General features: G+C 47.0%; 1 protein-coding gene across 1 annotated transcript in view; it reads left to right on the plus strand.

The window, feature by feature from the left end:
• Positions 1 to 14,651: 14,651 nt before the first annotated feature.
• The window catches only part of EMD (emerin), a 37,456-nt gene continuing 33,233 nt past the window's right edge, over positions 14,652 to 18,874 (plus strand). Inside the window, exon 1 of the mRNA XM_018560711.1 lies at positions 14,652 to 14,752. The gene's annotated coding sequence lies outside the window, so the exon portion shown is untranslated. The remainder of the gene's footprint in view (positions 14,753 to 18,874) is intronic.

Consider the following 18,874-nt stretch of genomic DNA (forward strand, 5'->3'; position numbering starts at 1 on the left):
CAGGCAACAAGTAAATACTTGGTGTCTGAGGATATACACAGTACGTCTTTTGCTTGCCCTGTAATTGCTACAATGTAAAATAGCTCTACGAATGATTCATGAGTGTGTACCCATTCCGGTGATGTCACAGGGATTCCTGGATCCTGCCGTATCTAAATCTTTAAAACAATACCAACTGTATTATGAATGTAGGCCTTTTTAGGACCTATGGGTCACAGAAAATAAAAATACTCTCATAAAATTCCTACTGGGGAAGATAATATTAGAACATTCCTTTAATGGAGCACATATTTATCAGTCAATGATTCTTCATACTGTAGACTGCAGAGAACTCTCAGCGGATCTTAAGCAAAATAAAATGTGACGAGTTATGACGCTATGAGCTCTTCCTGGCATTACTTTTTCACACTCAATCTAAAATATCAACTTTAATATTCTATAAAATGTATCCTGTTTATTTAAAACACATTCTTGTGTCCTTAAAGCGGACCTTTACCCATATCTGTATTGCAACTCCCTCCTCATTGGCCGACCTCTATAAATTCTCCTCCCCCCTTCAGTCTATCATGAATGCAGCTGCTAGACTCATCCACCTAACCAACCGCTCAGTGTCTGCAACCCCTCTCTGCCAATCCCTTCAGTGGCTTCCATGCCCCACCCCCCTCTGCCAATCCCTGCACTGGCTTCCATCCCTCGCCCCCCTCTGCCGATCCCTGCACTGGCTTCCATCCCTCGCCCCCCTCTGCCAATCCCTGCACTGGCTTCCAGTAGCCCAAAAGGATAAATTTCAAAATATTAACAATCACTTACAAAGCCATCCACAACTCTGCCCCAGGTTACATCTCCAACCTTGTCTCAAAGTATCACCCTAACCGTCCCCTCCATTCTTCAAAAGACCTCCTGCTTTCCAGCTCCCTCGTCAACTCCTCCCATGCTCACCTCCAGGACTTCACTAGAGTCTCTCCAATCCTCTGGAACTCTTTACCCCAACCTATCCGTCTATTTCCCACTTTGGCTGCCTTTAGACGTTCCCTAAAGACTCATCTCATCAGGGAAGCCTATCCCACCTCAACCTAACCACTCAACCATCACATTCTCAAACAATCATCCCCACATAGCTACCTCCTCATGTATCCCCCCCCCCCCCTTTTAGATTGTAAGCGCTCATGGGCAGGGCCCTCCTTACCGTCTTGTCTTGAATTGTATTGTGATTGTAATGTCTTCCTTATATTGTAAAGCGCTGCACAAACTGTTGCCGCTATATAAATCCTGTATAATAATAATAATGATCTGTAAAATAACCGATTGGCCAGAAAGCCGGCTCCATGCTTTCTCGTGATACCGGAAGTATTGGGCTAGGCATCGGAGCATTTGGGCGAGTACTTGTCCAAATACTGGGCATCGGCACCAATACTAGTATCGGTATCAGTACATCCCTAGTATTTGCCAAATACTTTCATAGACATATAGTGCCTGCAATCATAAAAGTGAAGTATTTGCTCAAACCAATTTGTTACCAAGCTTCCTGTGGTACAGGTAGCGGACATTTGAGGACGTACATGCTCTTAAAAGGCAGTTCTGTATTGAAAACCTGAGCCCTACATACCACTATGTACCACATACATGGATAGAGTTTATCAGTCTTATACGGCAAGTATAGCCCAAAACCTATGTTTTAACTGGAAAATTAGGGAATCGTCTTATACACCCAGTCGCCTTATACGCCGGCAAATACGGTATTTGTTTCAAACGAAAAGTTTTTCCCAGTTCAGCCCACTAGAGGGCCAGTTTATAAATCTTCCACCCAGCCAAAGGCTATTCGTATGGCATTACTGCCACTTCATGGAGCTTAGGAGCATAGCAAATTCCTATACTCCTTGGTAGTCTCAGTAATGCCATGCGAACATCAGTCACCCAGCTTCAGGCCGGGCAGAAGATTTATAAATGATGTCCCAAGTGAATGAACAGAGAGGAGTAGACATAAAAGTGCCTTGACCACAATTTTTTTTTACCACTAACCAAAAGCAAGAACCATTTCATTTCTCAAAATAAATAGTGAAGACAGAAGCTTTGGTGAATGTGCTTTGCAAGTAAATCTGCTGCAGGTCACCTCACTCAGGACATAGTTCCTTCAAAGAGAAAATCACTGGTATAGGTAATTTACTATAAATGAAACCCTAAGGGAATTGGCCAAAAAACATGAACAAAATAGAATGTTGACAACTACAAAGTCTACTTGTAAAATAGCCACGGCTCTGAGCTCACTCCTGTGATGAACTACAATCTCACATTTATTTTACTAATATTTCTATTGAGATTGTAGTCCATCTTAGGAGTGATCTTGGAGCGGTGACTACTTTACAACACACACGGGACCATGGGGAACAAAAGTAGCCCCCCTCCAGAAAAAAGGAAGTGTCAGCACCAATTCAGAGATGATTTGAGGATCTACAGCCGAGTGATACACAAATAAGATACATTTTTGTTACTAGTTATGGTATGTTAATCAATTTTTAAGATTTAAAAGGAGAACTATGGGGTTCTATCTTTTCTTTATTAATGCATTCCTTAGGCTAAATAAGTAAATTATGTAATTTACTCTATATTAGCCAAAATGCACAATAAGGCTGTAAAACCTAATTTAAGGTGGTGGGCGGGGCTAAGCGCCGCAATGAGGAGACATCCCGACGTGTCTGACGGGATCCTCCCCACTGATCTTCCTCACTGTGCCCGACAGTGATTCTTGAGAGCTGCTGCGCGTCCACGAATATATGGACATGCGCAGCAGCTCTCTTATCTGCACGTCCCCGTGTGCCAGCCTTCAAGACAGCTGCTGTGTAGCTCTTGATCCCCTACCTCCTCCTCATCTCTCCCGCCTACTTCACGACACGTGTAGTGTACAGCACAGTCAGTCCATATATGGTGAATGATGTCACTGGGTATCCTTGCAGACTGGCAAGCATCCGATCAGCAGGGATCCCCAGTGACATCATTCATCATATATGCATTGGCCATACGTGGTAAATGCTGAAGAGAGAGCCTTGGCGGCCTTATCGAGCAGCAGCAGGAGGAGCGGGTCCAGATCCCCACAGCTACGTTCAGGTGGTGGAGGAAGCCGGGATCCGTAAGTGCGGTCTGGCAGAAGAGCCGGCCGAGACCCTGAAACGCCGTCGGATAGCATAGGAGGCTGGGACACAGAAGCGCTGACAGAAGTCATTTTCATACTGAAATGACCGTGGATCGCTCATGACAGAGGGGAAGGAGCCCTCTCTCTTCAGCATTTACTACAAATGGGAAAGTCCATATATGGTAAATGATGTCACTGGAGATCCCTGCTGATCGGATGCTTGCCAGTCTGCAGGGATTCCCATTGACATCATTCACCATATATGGACTTGCCCATTTGTAGTAAATGCTGAAGAGAGAGAGAGGGCTCCTTCCCCTCTCTCATCAGCGATCCCCAGTGAATTGAGGATGTCAGCGTCACTCAGGGCAGGGAGAGAGAGAGAGGGGAAGGAGCCTTCTCTCTCTCTTCATCATTTACCACGTATGGCCAATGCATATATGATGAATGATGTCACTGGGGATCCCTGCTGATCGGATGCTTGCCAGTCTGCAGGGATACCCAGTGACATCATTCACCATATATGGACTTGCCGATTTCTCGTAAATGATGAAGAGAGAGGTATGGCTCTTTATCCCCTCTCTCTCTGCCCCTATGTTATGCTGACATCCTAATTACTGGGGATCGCTGATGAGAGAGGGGAAAGAGCACTGAATTAGCAGGGAGGCTGAGTCCGTTTTTTTCATACCATCTCTTGCAGCAGCCTTCCCACTTCAGACTCCGCCTCCCGATCACACATGCCAGCGTGCACAAGCTGGCATTTCACAGCTGTGCACGATGAGAGGAAGCGCGGCCACAGCAATGAGATGAGTTGAAAAAAAAGCCGTGGGCGGGCTGGATCAAATGTTAACGCCCCCTAAGAGAAACGGAGCTTGGAGCTGGGTTGAAGACGGCCATTTACTACAGGTTTTGAGGGTTTTATCTGTGATGTGCTGCGACTTTAGAAAAAAGGAACGATGCTACTACAGTCAAGGTAAGGGGTATTTTTATTTGCCCTTAAGTCATAGTTCTCCTTTAACTCCTGAGTGTAGCCCTTTCGTGGCCACGGATGCACCTAATATGCATGGCCCTGTAAACAGAAGGCTGCCAGGACTCTATTTACCATTGTAAAGCTAGCTGTCGGCTTTACAATAGAAGTGATCCTGGTGGCTCAGCAGCCTCCAGATCACTTCCATGGGCCGGTAAAGAGCCTGTACCCCCCCTCCCCCGGGTGAAACCGCCGCTGTGTTTACCAGGCTCCGCTGCCCCTCCTGCAGGCCCAGGATTGGCATGCCGAGTGCCAGCCGGAACCTGGGGAGGAGAAAAACAAACATCTGCTTGCTTTTTTCCTCCCCATTCTATGGTGGACTCAACATTCTGCAACATAATCGCTGCTGTGTGAGAGAGGTAGAGAAAGCAGGTGTCATAATGCAGTAGTACAGAAGAGTATCAGAGAGAGAAAAAGAAAAAAAAAAAGGGAGAGCATGAAACCAGAACATAGAGGAGAAAGTGGAACAAGAGGTTGAGGAACAGTGAGAGCTGTGAGGGAAGTCAGGCAGGAAGAGAAGGAATTCCAGCATCACTGAAAGCAGAACTACCAGGTATCGAGGAATATATCCTTCGTATTGTGTAACATAGATCTTCCATACAACAGCCCTCATTAATTTTGACTACCACAGGTGGATAGAGGGGGTCTGTGTTTGGTGCCAGAGGAGGGTGATACAGGCCCGAGCAGAGTTGAGATGTCATGAAAGGGATTTTTTGTATTTAGCCCTAGATGTGGAGGTCATGTGGAGTAGATAACATGCAGGGGAATAATCTTGGCCACCCACCAATCTATTGATAATGTCCCGAACCGAGTCCCAGAAGGAACGCAAGCTAGGGCAGGTCCGGAAAACATGAAGCATCGTGCCTTCCGCCTCACCGCATCTCCAAGGAGGGTATTGAAGACCTCATCCTGTGGAGGACACTGGGGACCCGGTACCACCTGGACATAATTTTATATCCTTGAGCAAAATATACCACGGTCTCCCCCTCTGCTACTTGGTAAGGGACACCTCCAACTCAACTCAGACTCCCATCTAGCCAAGAGGGAAGGTACGTAATCCTGGGCTGGCATGAATGACCATCTGTAATTATTCTAAAGTGCATGTCGGGCCGGAGTGTCACTCCTACACAGAGATTTAAAATCTGTAAGACTAATCTCGTTCCAGGCATTCAAGAATAGAATCCACTGGATTTTCACAAATGAGAAACTAACGGCACGCCTAATGGACCACACCCAAAAATTTTAAACAATATGGGAACCTTGGGTAAAGCATTTCCTCCCACCTTCCTTTGATACCCGTTTGATGACTCTGTGAGAGGTCCCCAAATATTGCTATCTCCCACTAAAACCCGGACAGATAGGGCCCTCGTCTGCCCTGGATACAGTTTAAGCACTCAACACTGATGGTCGTGTTAGAAGTACATACTTTTTTTTTTTCTTGCATGCGCAAATACCAATGTTTATAAACCTCTGCGTGCATGCACTCTATGTTGGAGTGTATGTACTAACTGTATTTTTTATATTTGGAAAATGCTAATCAAAATCTTTTGAAACTAAAAAAAATCTGTAAGACTTCTGTCCAGGGCCTCAGTCCTGGGGATAGACAAAAAAAAAGTGCTTAGCTTCAGGGAAGCCTATCCCACCTCAACCTAACCGCTCAACCATCACGTTCTCAAACAATTCATCCCCACACAGCTACCTCCTCATGTATCGCTTCCCCCTCCCTTTTAGAGTGTAAGCCCTCAGGGGGAGGGCCCTCCTTACCATCTTGTCTTGATTTGTATTGTGATTGTCATGTCTTCCTTATATTGTAAAGCGCAGCACAAACTGTTGGCGCTATATAAATCCTGTATATTATTAATAATAATAATAATAATAATAAGTGTCACTACAGAAGCTGTAAACACAAAAATGCATCCTCAGAATGTTTTCCACACTACACAAAGTAGATGGAAATCAGCAGACTTGCAATTTATTACTTGTCAAAAGGTTGAAGTTCAAGGGTTCATTCGTGCAGTGCATTTAGCAAAGGCTATTGCCTAGTGCATTGCGTTGGCATTCATTTGAATGGCACCCCAACACCTCCCGACAACCGTGCGTTGCAAGCATTACTGTTTTTTTTTTAACCGCCTCACACAGTATTGCAATATTGCGCATTGCAAAGCACGGCTGTCGGGAGATGTGTTGGGGTGCCATCCAAATGGCACTGCAATGTTACGGTGTGAACGGGCCTAAGTAATACCCTTTATTGGCCAACGTATTACCTGATAATTTCCAGGAATCTTCCAGGACAGCTCTGCCCACCTTAAGCAGGAATTATGTGACCCACATTATAACAGCTGCGCAACTTAGATGCCAAAGTGTTAAGAACTGAAGTCAACCAAAAAAAAAATTAAATATAAATACCTAATTAAAAGTCCTACAGGAATATATGATCCAGGGGACTCTGCTGTGCTGGAACAATCCTGGAAATTGCGTTCCCAGTTAACTATGATTCCCCCAATAACCTTTAGGGCAGCGATACAGAGAATAAGCTCAAACTCACTCATTAAAGGGAGGGACCACAGTTAGTAGACACTTCCTGTTGAAGCCTTGGTCTTGGCTGCAGAAAAGGTCAATTTCCTAAAGTGGGTGGCCACTTTCAGCACAAATGCTGGCTCTACTTTCAGAAATATTCTCTCTCTGGGTGTACTATGAAATGTGGCCCTGCTATGAAATGAGCTTGTGACTCACCGACTCCTTTTGCAGAATTCAGGGCTACTAATAGCACTGCTACCAAGATCAAGATGTTGTACTGTTACCAAGATCAAGATGTTTTTCTGAGCAATATTCTATAGATTCAAAGACGGATTTGACAAACCCTTTAGTACAGTCAACAGATCACAGTCAGAAATGGTAGGTGGTTTCTCATTAATGCTTTAACCCGTCCACCCTCTTCGCCATGTGTCCTGGTCTTACCTAGACCTCCTGGATGGGTTTCAGGACAGGGAGTGGCAGGAGGTCAGCAAACATCACAGATCTCTCCTGGGCAGTATGAACCTGCAAGCACTCAGCCCTGAGCACTTTTGGGTTTTGAGCTGTCAAACCCTGCAGAGGTGACATCAGTGGTGCAAAAGTCCCATGTTGTCTCCTTAAAGAGAACCTGTCACACACACTATGCCATTAAAAAAAACAACCTAATTGTATTATCACAATGGAGTTTGCCACCCCCCTTGTGATAGCAATGTTGTTAAGGTTAAAAAAAATTAAGTTTATTCAAATTAATTTAAAAAACAATGTGTAAAAAGAAAAAACAAAACAAAACAAAAAAACCCTGCAGCCACGTACATACAAACATTGGGTGGGCATACATACGAAAACAGGCATCACCTTGCATGCCATCATTTGAGCAATAATTCTGGGTTCATCATACATGGTTAACTCTTAACAACTGTAAAGGCATAATAACTATGCATAACATTAAAATACCCTTTAGGGCCAGTTCATCCACAAAGTCCGCTTTCCAGTGCATTCGGTCTCTGAAACGCACTGGAATGCAAGCCGGCCGGCTCCCTGTATTGTTTGGAAATCGAACAAGATCTGGTTTTCAAACGATAATCGATCATTTGATGGAAACCCTGCAATTTTTTTTAACTGTAGTCTTAGCCATATTTCCTTGATAGGTCAGGTTGGAAAAAGTATTTCAAATTGTACGAAAACCGATGGATTAGTGGCGTTTTCTTACAAAAACGCAACATGAACACTGCACATGCGCAAACGAAAATTCAGTCAGTTACTATTGCTAATGAATGATAATCAAAATCCAGATTGGTCTGTGCATGATGGGGTATTCGAGCAGAATTCGAACGGCGGTTCGATGAGGGCACAAGAGAAAGCGAATAATAAATCGCAAGGTGCATGGCCAACTTAACAGTGCCTAACCTTGGACTGTACTGTAAACTACGTTCTTATCAGCCCTTTCTTGGAGAATTTCTAGCACAGAAGCTATGGTAGGGATTGTCAGATTCAGGTTTTTTTTTAGTAAGCAATAACAATTAGGTCTTTCAGACTTGGTAATTTAAGGCAAAGGTGACTTTTTTTTCCTGCTAGCCAGTAGAGTAGGAGTAGAGACCACAATGCCTAACAGGCCTACATTTTTTGCAGTTTAATCTCCTGTGAACTTGCCAAAAATTGAAGGTCATCCAAGTAAGGGATTATCCCGAATCCCCTTTGTAAGCTGGACATACAGTGCTTGAATTTTGGCCAAGTCCTGACCTAGTTTACTCCTTCTGGCTTTGTTTATTTTTATTGTGGGGGTGGGGGGCTGAAAAAACACTTATTTGCCTGTGGATCTTTCAAGTATCGTCTAAAGTTTAAGCCCTGGTTCACACCCAGGCGTATTGCATATGCGCGTCTGTCACGTTTTTTTTACTGCGATTCGCGGTAAAAAAAATTGCGTGACAAACGCGCGTTTCCGAGGGCTACTTGGCTGTATCCCAATGGAAACACGCAACAAAAACGGCCCAAAGTAGTACATGTACCTTTTCAGGCGTGGGCCGTTTTGTAGCGTGTTAGGGATGTGTTGAAATACGCCAAGGTGTGAACCAGACCCATTTAATACAATGGGATTTAGATGTTTGAGCGTTTTGTAGAGCGTTCCTCGAGCGTAGAACGCGCTACAAAACGTTCAGGTGTGAACGAGGGCTTAGTCTGAGCTAGGTATGCTCAGCGGTCTTGATTTTGATGCCATGTCAATGGACCATGTTTTGAGCCTGAGGGATCCTAGAGGAATTAACTAAGTGTGTAGTCCTTGCAGAAAGTCTGACTGACTCGGCAAAAGCATCTGCCATGTATGCATTCACTTGAGATCCTTGGTTCTCAACTGGTGGGTCGTGACCCAAAAGTGGGTCACGACCCCATGTTCAGTGGGTCGCCACATGCCTTCCAGTTTTCTAGGCGGGAGACTCCTCAGCCTCCCCCCAGCGCAGCACCGTCAGTTCTCACGCCAAGTAACCATTCAAAATATGCTGTGTGTCAGCTTGAGGTGGGGTGGGCTGGAAGTATGGCCTTAAAGCAGCTCCAGTCATACATACATTGCTTGCAGTTATCTTGTGTGCCCTGCAGGGGTGCCTGGACTGGACGGACATCACATTCTGGCTCCCGCCACCTCTACAGGGCACGCAAGGGAGCTGCACAAACAATGCACAGCAGCCCACACTGGACCTCAGGCTGAGGCTCCACTTCAGTTCCCATAAGGCAGGGAGACTGGGTGGATCTTAAAAAAAAACTTATACATTTTTATGGAGTGTGTATATGTGTGAGAATGTCTGTGGTTGTGTGTGCGTCTGTCAGTGTTTTTGAGGGTCCGTTCACACTAGTACACTGTCCCATGGGATTAATGCACTGTACCATGCAATAGCACCTACTGCGCATTCTGGTGGAAGATGCATTGCGTTGCCATTAATTTGAATGACACCCCAAATGCACCTCCCACCCTCAGTCTGATCGCCTGCATTCAAACGCTTGGTACCGTAATGCCATGTATTCCATTGCAGTGAGAATTGGGTCGTGACTCAATGACCAAGGACAAATGTGGGTCCTGAGGTTACACAGGTTGAGAACCACTGCTTTAGATAGTACTTGAAGGGACTCCAATATGTGTTCCCTTGGTGCTCAAGCTTCCACATGGGAACATAGCTGAGCCAGACATAAATCCAGGGAGCAAACTAAACAAGTAGGCGCTAAGTCTGTCTGCCTCCCCTTTTTTTTGGAGGAGGGCTTCTGCTTTCTTGTCCCAGGGGTCCTTCAGAACCCCCATGTCTACAAATTACAGATTGATCTTTTTGGAATCCTTGGCCGCCGATGCATACAGCTTTTGACATTTGTCCCAATGATTTTAAACTTCGTTTTAAAAATAAATCTTTAAAAACTACAAGGAACAAAAAAAACAAAAAAAAGTTTCTCTGGCTCCTCTTACTCTGTAGAAATCTTTTTTTTTAGGAGGTGCACCGAAATGGAAATTTTAAAACCGAAACGAAACCGAAATTTAAAAAAATGTCAGGCCGAAACCGAAAATGTTTTTTAAATACTTTATTTTTATAAATTTTTAATTTTTTTATATTAATTAATTTTTTACTTTACTTTTAGGGGCTTCGGGGAAATATTGGGAGTCTAAACAGACCCCTGAAATTTCCCTTTTAAAATAGAAAAAAAAGAGATTGAGGACAGAGTCCTTAATCTCTTTTTCTGTGTCACCTGTTATCAATAATCGGGAATCCTCTATACTGAGTGCTCCTGTCCATTCATAACATGAGGACAAAGTATGTTTACTATAACCACAATCATGAATGGGGAACAGGAGGGGATATAGATCACTTCCCATTCATTCATAATTGAGGATATAGTCAACATACTGTCCTCAATTATCTACAAACACTCAGCGATCCCTGACTGCTTGTACCTGCTCTCCTCTCTGACACGCTGTCACAGGAGGCTGAGCAAACGGTGCACGGAGGAGAGCTCCGCCTCCTGTGACAGTGCGGGCTGTCTCCGCCCCCACACCGCTCTGCCGGACTGTGATAGGAGGCTGAGTGGTGTGGGAGGAGACGCCGGCCGCTCACAGCGCTCTCCTCCCGCCGCGCTCGGCTGCCACACTTTCTCTCCTCCCCGCTGTGACACAGAGCAGCGCCCAGCGGGGAGGAAAGAAATCACGGATGAGCCGATGTATCAGCAGGAAACATTTTTTCGGCATTATGACAAAAGTGCCATTTTCGGCCGATATATCGGTGCATCTCTGGTTTCTTTTAATGTGTACCGCAAAAAAAGTACCCTTTCCTGCTCTGGAATCTGGACTGATAGCAGAGCTTGTTCTTCCATGTGGAGTGAATAGCTTTAGGAAGCCTGTTCTTTATACAGGCAGCATATATTTTTGAAGCTTACCCTTTGACTGTTCCTCTCTGCGTTCACCCTCTTCCAAGGACTGTGAAGACTCGTCAGGTTCCTTAGGATTTACTGATTCTTCCCCAATAGCAGCCTGATCCAGACCAGGAGCAGTAATCATGTTGCCGGGGAGGAAAAGGCTTGCAGGAGGCAGCAGGGAAATAGAAATATGGTGGACATTTCGTCTCTCAGTCAGCCCTTGAACTGATACCGCGGACTGTTTCTATGACCAGGTTTGTGAATACCGCATTGACTGAGCGGTGACTCTCTCATTCTGCCATAGCTCCATGCACAGAGCAGCCAGAAGAGTCTTCAGGTAGTGTCAGATGGCTGCCCCCCGAGGTGCCAGGATTGCCGACCCCGAACATAGAGGTGTGGAGAACTACAGCGCTGTTACTGACAAAAGGCATCACGAGTTCCTATATCAACGGCAGCATCAGTAAGTGAAAATGATCATTTATATATGTGAGCTGCCGGGAAAGTGTTACCTGATGACAGGTTCTCTTTAAACTGCAACTCAGCAATGCTGATGTGTACATGGCTCAGACACCCCTTTCCCGTACACTGATGTATACACGGCTCATACGCCCCTTCCTGTACACAGATGTATACACGGCTCAGACACCCCTTTCCCATACACGGACGTATACACGGCTCACACACCCCTTTCCCATACACGGACGTATACATGGCTCATACAACCTTTCCCGTACACGGATGTATACCCGGCTCATACAACCCTTTCCCATACACAGGTGTATACACGGCTCATACAACCCTTTCCCGTACACGGACCTATACCCAGCTCATACACCCCTTTCCCATACAAGGACCTATACACGGCTCAGAAACCCCTTTCCCGTACACGGACGTATACTCGGCTCATACAACCCTGTCCCGTACACGGACGTATACACGGCTCATACAACCCTGTCCCGTACACGGACGTATACTCGGCTCATACAACCCATTCCCATACCCGGCTCATACAACCCTTTCCCAAACACGGATTGTATGCAGCTGTACACAGGTGTATACATGGCTCATACACCCCTTTCCTGTACACGGGTGTATACATGGCTCATACACCCCTTTCCTGTACACGGATGTATACATGGCTCATACACCCCTTTTCTGTACACGGATGTATACATGGCTCATACACCCCTTTCCTGTACACGGATGTATACATGGCTTATACACCCCTTTTCTGTACACGGATGTATACATGGCTCATACACTCCTTTCCTGTACACGGATGTATACATGGCTTATACACCCCTTTTCTGTACACGGATGTATACATGGCTTATACACCCCTTTTCTGTACACGGATGTATACATGGCTCATACACCCCTTTCCTGTACACGGATGTATACATGTCTTATACACCCCTTTTCTGTACACGGATATATACACAGATCATAAGTTTCTTACACCCTATTCACACCAGTCCGCTGCTTTAAACACATGTAGGGCTCCATGTTAATAGGCGTTAATGTCCAAGGTTGACCCCAGAGATAAGGGGGGGGGGGGGGGGGTGGGGGGGGGGGCGAACTGAGGAACCTGGCCTTGGGGCAGCAGAGAGAATGAATGCGCTCCTCCTGACCAATAGGGAGTACAGACAGGGGGTAGGGGCACACTCATTTCTCCAGTGACAACAACTAATCATGAGAGAAATACCAATACTACAGCTCCTAACTCCCTGAGGAGGCGATCCGTCTCTTATGCTGATCCCCTGGCTTCAGTCCTGGGTTGCTGTCGCATGACACATGTGTAGATCAGTGACACAGGGCACTGAAGCAGGAGGGTCAGCATGACAGTCAGGCATTCAGCAGTTATGTCAGCCTCTCAGTATCAACTCTCTGGGTATCTTTTCACAAACGCAGACCGTCGCCATATATTAAGGACATACCGACCACTCCCTGAGGGGACAGCACGCCAACACCGGTCACTGAGTGACGCCCGAGGAGGGCGGATTATCCTCACTAAAGCCACGCCCCTCCCCTCTTGCCCGCCTCCTCCCTATTCCGCCTTTCCCCCCCACCCTCAGCTACTACGAGCGGAGAGACGGAGCCACGATTCCCCGTCAGGCCGAGCAACACCAGGTGAGACCCGACGACTGGACACGACGGTAACCACGGTAACCATTCGCATTAATACTCAGGTTCCCGCGCTTTCAGCTGCAACTTTCTATTGGCTGGCTGCCCCCTGGACCGCAGGCCTCGCCGAGAGCTGAGAGTGGGCGGGGCGGTGGGCTCAGAAGTGTTTTGGCGCCCATTTTGTAGTGGTACGAGGCGGCCGTGTGAGGAGAATGCGGGCAGATGGTACACAGTGACCGGTTTCCTTATAAATACCCCGACATTAGCCGGGGTAATAGGGAGCCGGACAAGCTCCAGTTGTGAAACTGCAAATACCACAATGGCCTGGTTATGAGTGACGGGCTGAGAGTGTGGAGGAGGGGCTTAGGTTTTGGGTTTACATACCCTTTACATTTCAAGTTCACAATAAGGCCCTATTCACACCTGCAAGTGCCACAGCGAGAGGTTTTGTGTGCGTTCACAGCAAAATGCATAACACAGTTGTGGTGGCATTCATTTCTTATAGCAGCAAGACGCATGTTTGTGCGTACGTGAAAACATGCAAAAAGCGGAATGCGTGTTGCGCAACATTCTACATGAGCTTTTTTGCCACACATATACACTATATTGCCAAAAGTATTGGGACGCCCCTCCAAATAATTGGATTCAGGTTTTCCAATCACCTCCATGGCCACAGGTGTATAAAATCACTCACCTCGGCATGCAGACGCTTCTACAAACATTTGGGAAAGAATGGGTCGTTCTCAGGAGCTCAGTGACTACAAGCGTGGTACCGTGATAGGTTGTCACCTGTGCAATAATTACATCCATGACATTTCCTTGCTACTATATATTCCACGGTCACCTGTTATTGGTATTATAACAAAGTGGAAGCAACTACCGAGCGGTGTCCCAGAGAAAGGGGGGGGGGGGGGGTGTTGGTCAGGGCGGCTCATTCATTGCAATGGACTGCACAACAACAGGATCAATATTCGCACATGCATCAGAACACCAGTCACTATGCATGCCCCCGCTTCACACCAACGCATGTAATGTACAATAATGCATGTTACCACAATAGTGTGAATGCGCTCCTCCTGACCAATAGGGAGTACAGACAGGGGGTAGGGGCACACTCATTTCTCCAGTGACAACAACTAATCATGAGAGAAATACCAATACTACAGCTCCTAACTCCCTGAGGAGGCGATCCGTCTCTTATGCTGATCCCCTGGCTTCAGTCCTGGGTTGCTGTCGCATGACACATGTGTAGATCAGTGACACAGGGCACTGAAGCAGGAGGGTCAGCATGACAGTCAGGCATTCAGCAGTTATGTCAGCCTCTCAGTATCAACTCTCTGGGTATCTTTTCACAAACGCAGACCGTCGCCATATATTAAGGACATACCGACCACTCCCTGAGGGGACAGCACGCCAACACCGGTCACTGAGTGACGCCCGAGGAGGGCGGATTATCCTCACTAAAGCCACGCCCCTCCCCTCTTGCCCGCCTCCTCCCTATTCCGCCTTTCCCCCCCACCCTCAGCTACTACGAGCGGAGAGACGGAGCCACGATTCCCCGTCAGGCCGAGCAACACCAGGTGAGACCCGACGACTGGACACGACGGTAACCACGGTAACCATTCGCATTAATACTCAGGTTCCCGCGCTTTCAGCTGCAACTTTCTATTGGCTGGCTGCCCCCTGGACCGCAGGCCTCGCCGAGAGCTGAGAGTGGGCGGGGCGGTGGGCTCAGAAGTGTTTTGGCGCCCATTTTGTAGTGGTACGAGGCGGCCGTGTGAGGAGAATGCGGGCAGATGGTACACAGTGACCGGTTTCCTTATAAATACCCCGACATTAGCCGGGGTAATAGGGAGCCGGACAAGCTCCAGTTGTGAAACTGCAAATACCACAATGGCCTGGTTATGAGTGACGGGCTGAGAGTGTGGAGGAGGGGCTTAGGTTTTGGGTTTACATACCCTTTACATTTCAAGTTCACAATAAGGCCCTATTCACACCTGCAAGTGCCACAGCGAGAGGTTTTGTGTGCGTTCACAGCAAAATGCATAACACAGTTGTGGTGGCATTCATTTCTTATAGCAGCAAGACGCATGTTTGTGCGTACGTGAAAACATGCAAAAAGCGGAATGCGTGTTGCGCAACATTCTACATGAGCTTTTTTGCCACACATATACACTATATTGCCAAAAGTATTGGGACGCCCCTCCAAATAATTGGATTCAGGTTTTCCAATCACCTCCATGGCCACAGGTGTATAAAATCACTCACCTCGGCATGCAGACGCTTCTACAAACATTTGGGAAAGAATGGGTCGTTCTCAGGAGCTCAGTGACTACAAGCGTGGTACCGTGATAGGTTGTCACCTGTGCAATAATTACATCCATGACATTTCCTTGCTACTATATATTCCACGGTCACCTGTTATTGGTATTATAACAAAGTGGAAGCAACTGGGAACAACAGCAACTCAGCCAGGAAGTGGTAGGCCACGTAAAATGACAGAGCGGGGTCAGCGCATGCTGAAGCGCACAGTGCGCAGAAGTCGCCAACTGTCTGCAGAGTCAATAGCTACAGACCTCCAAACTTTGTGTGGCCTTCAGATTGGCACAACAACAGTGCGTAGAGAGCTTCATGGAATGGGTTTCCATGGCCGAGCAGCTGCATCCAAGCCTTACATCACCAAGTGCAATGCAAAGCGTGGGATGCCGTGGTGTAAAGCACGCCGCCACTGGACTCTAGAGAAGTGGAGACGTGTTCTCTGGAGTGACCAATCACGCTTCTCTGTCTGGCAATCCGATGGATGTGTCTGGGTTTGGCGGTTGCCAGGAGAACGATACTTGCCTGACTGCATTGTGCCAAGTGTAAAGTTTGGTGGAGGGGGGATTATGGTGTGGGGTTGTTTTTCAGGGGTTGGGCTTGGCCCCTTAATTCCAGTGAAGGGAACTCTTAAGGCATCAGCATACCAAGACATTTTGGACAATTTCATGCTCCCAACTTTGTGGGAACAGTTTGGGGATGGCCCCTTCCTGTTCCAACATGACTGCGCACCAGTGCACAAAGCAAGGTCCATAAAGACATGGATGAGCGAGTTTGGGGTGGAGGAACTTGACTGGCCTGCACAGAGTCCTGACCTCAACCCGATAGAACACCTTTGGGATGAATTAGAGCGGAGACTGCGAGCCCGGCCTTCTCGTCCAACATCAGTACCTGACCTCACAAATGGTCCAACATTCCCATAGACACACTCCTAAACCTTGTGGACGCCTTCCCAGAAGAGTTGAAGCTGTTATAGCTGCAAAGGGCGGAGCCAACTCAATACTGAACCCTACGGACTAAGACTGGGATGCCATTAAAGTTCATGTGTGCGTGTAAAGGCGTCCCAATACTTTTGTCGATATAGTGTATACACCCATTGAAATCAATGGAGGTGCATGTTCCCGCCGTGCTCAGGTGTGAATGGGGCCTAAAGCGGTTTTTATTTTGCCATTGTGCAGTAAACTCTAAAAGATTTTAAAGGATCCCTTTTGTGTGCTGGAGTCTTGCTTCTGCCTTTTAATATACTGCAGAAGCTGGAATGCATATGTACTTATTTTTGGTGAACTGACCTATTAAAGAAAAACTCCGGGCATTGGCGGTCTAATGACCCGCCTTAGGCCCCTTTCACACAAGTTCAGTTCAGTCAAGGTTCACGGATCGAAAAAAAGCTGGATCCGTTTACATCAGCGTGCACATCCGTTGTCAGTTCAGTTTACATCAGTTTTGGACTTTTGACTATGGTAAGTTCCCATGATTCTTTGCTTTCCCCCGGCATGCTTTGAGCTTGCCATTAGGGCTGCAACTAACAATTATTTTCATAATCGATTCGCTGGCCGATTAGTTGTTCGATTAATCGAATTAAAAAAATGTATGAAACTATTTAATTAAATATTAACTATTATTAGTTATATTATATGACTTATTTAGTGGGCATATAATATTAACTCTTTCTACATTGCTCTCATCCCTGGCATATATCCCAAAAAGAACTTGTGCCGGAAGGGAAACATTACCGAGCATACTTCTCTCACCAGACGCCTTTTCTGGGGGAATCCGATTGAATCTGCATCCTGACGCGCGTATTCATATGTGTGAGCCGATTGGCTAAAGATGACATTTTTCATCTTGCTACACTCCGCTCTCGTCTAGCTGAGCACAGATATTGCTAGACATACTGCATGTGAAGCTCCAATCGCTGCCACTTTCCTTTGTTGCACGCGGCTGCATGTGCTTTGGGGACAGTCCACACCATCCCCAGTGCTTTTCGGCACGGTTAGTGGTCGGAACGCACTGGATCACATAGTGGAATCCTCCTTGCGTTCTGGGGCAGAAGGGGGCGTGCAATTCAAGTCAATGGCAGCACAGACACACCCCCACCCGCAGTGCGATCTCCTGCACCAGAACGCTTGGTACAGCAATGCCTGCGTTCCGGTGGGATTACAAACAAATTGTGAATTGCAGCGCCACGCCCCATCCTGGAACGCAGGGAGGGTTCCACTTGGCTATCCAGTGCGTTCCGGCCACTAACCGTGCCAGAACGCACTGGAGATGGTGTGAACTGGCCCTAAATGTGTTCACTGCCCGGCTGGCACACCCCCATAGTTGTGCCCGTAGCAGCTACCTCTGTCTTCACAATCGGTGCGCGCACACACGGCACACCTGCAACACATAATACACACAGGGCGCACATACAACACATAATGCACACATAAAAACCATAATATGCACACAGAACACATACAACACATAATACACACACGGCACACATAATACACACATAGTACACACACATAGAGCACATATACAACACATAGTACACACTACTTACACTGATTGTAGTGAAAGATGGGAGGCCGTGGGTCCTGAACGGGAACAGTCCCTGAAGGCGGCTGAGGCATGGGAGGGGCCGCGGGTCCTGAACGGCAATAGTCTCCGAACGGTCAGTCTGCGATCACCGGGACGGGTGACATCCGCAGGAAGCGGCTGAGGCAGGGGGGGGGGGGGGGGGGGGGATAGGGGTGTCGCTGGTCCTGAACGGGAATAGTCCCCGAACAGTCAGTCTGCAATCACCAAGACTTTGGGTGGCATCTGGAAAAGGAGGCGGCTCAGGCATGGTGGTGGCAGTTTAGGAGTCCCAACTGCATGTTCAAATTTATTGATTAGTTGTTGCAGCCGTACTTTCCATGCTGTATCATGACATCAGTCCCAAAAAACAGACGTAATCTGAACTGATGTAAACTGATCATCAAGTTATATCAGGTTACATCGGTCCCAGTCAGTCAAAGCGGAGAGCTGATCCGTCTCAAATTACGGACCTCAACTGACACTGATATTAATGCAGTGTATTACATGTGAGGATGCCAAGGGACATTTCACTGTCAGAGCCCTCCAGCCGTGGTAAAACTACAAATCCAATCATGCATCAGCCTCTTTGAGTCATGCCTGTCACTGTCAGAGTCTTGCAGTGCCTTATGGGATTTGTAGTTTGATCACAACTGGAGGGCCGAAGGTTGGCTACCCCTGGAATAGATGGTCACCACACATGGCAGTTTCAGGATTGTTTTATATCAGAACTCTAGAGGGGGGGAATATCTTTTGACATTAGCCATGTGCCAATGAATTACCTCTAATGATAGGTGGTCCATGTGTGAATGGCGCAGCGTTGG

The sequence above is a fragment of the Nanorana parkeri genome, unplaced genomic scaffold, assembly GCF_000935625.1.
Source record: "Nanorana parkeri isolate BGI_ZX_2015 unplaced genomic scaffold, ASM93562v1 scaffold475, whole genome shotgun sequence".
NCBI classification, from domain to species: Eukaryota; Metazoa; Chordata; class Amphibia; order Anura; family Dicroglossidae; genus Nanorana; species Nanorana parkeri.